This window comes from Schistocerca piceifrons, unplaced genomic scaffold (assembly GCF_021461385.2).
Source record: "Schistocerca piceifrons isolate TAMUIC-IGC-003096 unplaced genomic scaffold, iqSchPice1.1 HiC_scaffold_936, whole genome shotgun sequence".
NCBI classification, from domain to species: domain Eukaryota; kingdom Metazoa; phylum Arthropoda; class Insecta; order Orthoptera; family Acrididae; genus Schistocerca; species Schistocerca piceifrons.
The window spans coordinates 6,321,285-6,326,284 of record NW_025729208.1 but is presented as its reverse complement, the minus strand read 5'-3'; the positions used below and the strand labels follow the sequence as shown (position 1 = coordinate 6,326,284).

Sequence of the window (5,000 nt, the reverse complement as noted above, 5' to 3'; positions counted from 1 at the left end):
GCAACATGACCTCCTCCAACGACGATACCGCCATCTATGCGACGCCAAGCCGATTAAGACAGCGATGGCGCCACAGTGCCCGCCTTTCGACGCCACCCACAAAGCCTGCAGCCTCTGTCGACCATAGCACCCAATCTCCAGTGGCTCTGCCGCACGAAGCCGTGGACCGGCAATGACTCCACCCGCACCCGTTCGTGCACCACCCCAACCGCCAAACGCGCACCTCCAGCGGATGAACGGCGGACGTTTCCCGCACTCGTAAAGTGCAATCCACCCCTATAACGTGCGTTTCATGAAGAGTTATTGCCAATATGCGACATTCCCGCTGTCCCTATACATGAGCCGCGACCTGTACCACTTACGAGCGAGAGACGCGATCGCGTTGCTCACTGTACGGCGTCCGATACCGAGCCATCAGCATGTCGGTCCCCATGCGCGTTGCACTCGCACTCGCAGTCGCAAAAACGTGGGGCAAATATATTACGCGGAAGAGTTATAACAGACCGAGCCCCACTGCATGAGGGGAGTCTTTGTCACTAATGTACACAGATGGAACATTTTGGACTGGAACCAGATTACCCGTACACACGGCGCTGATTAGTAATCAATGCAGAGCCATCAAACTACAGAATATATATACAACTGTCCGTATACATGCTGAAAGAGTCTGCCCACAATGGGAACCACACGTCAGCCAGCCACTCTGATCACGCACCACTCTCTGCTTCTAACGGGCGCACATACAATATGTAAGCACCAGCATGGAACAACATCCAGTGCATCCTCTCCGCCACATTACACAATCCACACTATCACAACCAGACCAGGAGGTCCATGCGGAAAATACAATATCCCACCCTTTCGACATCCACCATTGCGCAGATCAGGCACCAACACCCACACATGTCCTATACAACGGTGCACCCAACATCACAATAGTACCTCCTGTCACAGCGCACAAACAATGACATGAGTCAAAGACACAGGTCTGACACAAGCATAGAATTGGAGCGCCGCCTCTAATAAGCCAAAGGTGCATCCTGACGTGACAAATCTGATCATGTCACAAGCATTCACTTACTATAATCACTATCAACGAACCTGCCGCCCCCGCCCCCCCCTACACCTTTCCTTACAACAACGTGTAACCTAACCTAACCTAACCTATGTTGTACCTTAACCTAACCTATGTTGTACCTTAACCTAACCTATGTTGTGCCTTAACCTAACCTATGTTGTGCCTTAACCTAACCTATGTTGTGCCTTAACCTAACCTATGTTGTGCCTTAACCTAACCTATGTTGTGCCTTAACCTAACCTATGTTGTGCCTTAACCTAACCTATGTTGTGCCTTAACCTAACCTATGTTGTGCCTTAACCTAACCTATGTTGTGCCTTAACCTAACCCATGTTGTGCCTTAACCTAACCCATGTTGTGCCTTAACCTAACCCATGTTGTGCCTTAACCTAACCCATGTTGTGCCTTAACCTAACCCATGTTGTGCCTTAACCTAACCCATGTCGTGCCTTAACCTAACCCATGTCGTGCCTTAACCTAACCCATGTCGTGCCTTAACCTAACCCATGTCGTGCCTTAACCTAACCCATGTCGTGCCTTAACCTAACCCATGTCGTGCCTTAACCTAACCCATGTCGTGCCTTAACCTAACCCATGTCGTGCCTTAACCTAACCCATGTCGTGCCTTAACCTAACCCATGTCGTGCCTTAACCTAACCCATGTCGTGCCTTAACCTAACCCATGTCGTGCCTTAACCTAACCCATGTCGTGCCTTAACCTAACCCATGTCGTGCCTTAACCTAACCCATGTCGTGCCTTAACCTAACCCATGTCGTGCCTTAACCTAACCCATGTCGTGCCTTAACCTAACCCATGTCGTGCCTTAACCTAACCCATGTCGTGCCTTAACCTAACCCATGTCGTGCCTTAACCTAACCCATGTCGTGCCTTAACCTAACCCATGTCGTGCCTTAACCTAACCCATGTCGTGCCTTAACCTAACCCATGTCGTGCCTTAACCTAACCCATGTCGTGCCTTAACCTAACCCACGTTGTGCCTTAACCTAACCCACGTTGTGCCTTAACCTAACCCACGTTGTGCCCTAACGTAACCCACGTTGTCCCCTAACGTAACCCACGTTGTCGCCTAACGTAACCCACGTTGTCGCCTAAACCTGCTCTGTAATTGTTATACGACTCGTTCAATTAGTGTAGTGTTGCCCACCCGCAACCCTCGCAATATAGTTCGCTACTCGCACTCCCCGCTCCCCTGTGTATCGCTTCATGTTAAACACCTTGCAAGTCTTGCTCACTTTCCACATGCTCCTGCTGTACACTGTAATGTGGATGGCAGCAGGACGTACATGCCGCCCCTCCCCACGTCCCCACCTTGCCCCCTGCCTTCGCAAGCTGGTTGGTGAGAACTTTGCATGTTCAATGCCCTCCGCATGCGACGTACTCAGGCTACGTTGTGGTGCGGCCTGTGTCAACTGTCCGCTAATGTCGTACGCGTAAACCACAATCTGTACTGCACATTCGTCCTTATGTACTGAATGATACATCGTGGCACATGTGTGACCGTACAACGACTGCGCCCAAAAACGGCGGACCATACAGTGCAAATATTGTGCACGCAGCTACGTGTCGTCTCCCTATGAGAGCTGGATTGCAGTGTGGTACGCCATAGAGACGTGTGGGAGGAACGGACGCCGTGGATGGCGATCAGCATGAGCTGTCTGTTGATGTATTCGGACCTAGTCGTCTCTCCTCACACACCGTGATGGCATGGTGCACCGCGTTCCATATCTGCGACATGCTACAGAGGCCGGTTGACAGTCGTTCGAGCAATGGACATCGCATACGTACGGGGGCCACCTTCCACGTATTGTCTAGGCGTGCACATTTTGTTGCGTGTATGTGGGCAGACGTAGTGTGGCGTGACACCTGACACAGGCATGCAATAATCGTGGAAGTTGCAAATGGCGATGGACGCCTGCGTTTTCTGGTGAAGTTACGCAAATGAACAAATGGTAACCTGTTGTGGTGCGGTTGTTCTCGCTAGGGGTGAATCGGTGATGGCGACGATAGGTTGAGGTACTAACCGGTTGTTCCAGCGATACCCACCATGCCGACGAAACTGAACGGCATCTGGGTGTGAAGCGATACGCGGCGGTGGCTGGGTGGGACCGTCCCCGGCCGGTGAGGGGGCGCCTCCCGGCGTGCTGGCCGCGCGGTGCGTGGGCGCACGCGCTACAGCCGGCTGGTGGGGGCGGCCAGTGGCAGGCGCGCCGGCCGACGGACGCGGCAGGCGTCGCAGCTGCGCGCCGGCGCACCCTGCGCGCGGCGCCGTGCGGCCAAAGTAGGTCCTCGCGGGCCCGGTGCGAAGCGCGGTGGACATCTTCAGTGTGCTGGTCCGATTGAGGACTGTGTGCGTTGAGGATGCGCCGCCGCCCGGCGCTCGGCGCCGCGACGCCGTCTGCTGCTCGGTCGCCCCAGCGGTTCTCGCTGGTGGTTTGTATCGCAGCTGTGCGGATGTGTTGGCGCGTGCGCTGTGCTGGGAGAGTTCGCTTCGGCACCCAAGTGGGGCTTTTGTCCTTCTGTGGCGCTGGCGTTGGAGCTGCCGGTCACCGTAGGTGGCGCGTGTTGTCTCCCGCCGGCAATGCCACGACAGCACGCTCCCGGGCCTCTGTCGGCAGCGGCAAGCTCAGTTGGGAGCACGGGTGGTCGCACCGAAAGCGTCTACTCGCCTAACTCCGGGCGATTGCGCCTCTCTCGAACCCGACCAAGTACTTGGGACGGCGCTGCGCGCCGCCGGGACCTGAGAGGGTTTCGAGGTGTATTGTGCAGGGGAGCTCAGCCTCCTCCTGTTTGCAGAATGATTGAGCGGACGCTTGCGTGTTCGCGCGGGCCCCCGGGACACACTCCCGGGCGGCCGGCTGCTCAGCTCTAGTTGACGCAGCTCCCTGGTTGATCCTGCCAGTAGTCATATGCTTGTCTCAAAGATTAAGCCATGCATGTCTCAGTACAAGCCGCATTAAGGTGAAACCGCGAATGGCTCATTAAATCAGTTATGGTTCCTTAGATCGTACCCACGTTACTTGGATAACTGTGGTAATTCTAGAGCTAATACATGCAAACAGAGTCCCGACCAGAGATGGAAGGGACGCTTTTATTAGATCAAAACCAATCGGTCGGCTCGTCCGGTCCGTTTGCCTTGGTGACTCTGAATAACTTTGGGCTGATCGCACGGTCCTCGTACCGGCGACGCATCTTTCAAATGTCTGCCTTATCAACTGTCGATGGTAGGTTCTGCGCCTACCATGGTTGTAACGGGTAACGGGGAATCAGGGTTCGATTCCGGAGAGGGAGCCTGAGAAACGGCTACCACATCCAAGGAAGGCAGCAGGCGCGCAAATTACCCACTCCCGGCACGGGGAGGTAGTGACGAAAAATAACGATACGGGACTCATCCGAGGCCCCGTAATCGGAATGAGTACACTTTAAATCCTTTAACGAGTATCTATTGGAGGGCAAGTCTGGTGCCAGCAGCCGCGGTAATTCCAGCTCCAATAGCGTATATTAAAGTTGTTGCGGTTAAAAAGCTCGTAGTTGGATTTGTGTCCCACGCTGTTGGTTCACCGCCCGTCGGTGTTTAACTGGCATGTATCGTGGGACGTCCTGCCGGTGGGGCGAGCCGAAGGCGTGCGACCGCCCCGTGCGTGCTCGTGCGTCCCGAGGCGGACCCCGTTGAAATCCTACCAGGGTGCTCTTTATTGAGTGTCTCGGTGGGCCGGCACGTTTACTTTGAACAAATTAGAGTGCTTAAAGCAGGCAAGCCCGCCTGAATACTGTGTGCATGGAATAATGGAATAGGACCTCGGTTCTATTTTGTTGGTTTTCGGAACCCGAGGTAATGATTAATAGGGACAGGCGGGGGCATTCGTATTGCGACGTTAGAGGTGAAATTCTTGGATCGTCGCA

The 5,000-nt window shown here is 54.3% G+C and overlaps 1 non-coding gene across 1 annotated transcript in view; it reads left to right on the top strand.

The window, feature by feature from the left end:
- The first annotated feature begins 3,979 nt into the window (after positions 1–3,979).
- LOC124772235 overlaps positions 3,980–5,000 on the top strand; it is a 1,909-nt gene continuing 888 nt past the window's right edge. The window contains exon 1 of the ribosomal RNA XR_007013898.1: positions 3,980–5,000. This exon is cut by the window's right edge and continues 888 nt beyond it. This is a non-coding gene — a ribosomal RNA (small subunit ribosomal RNA).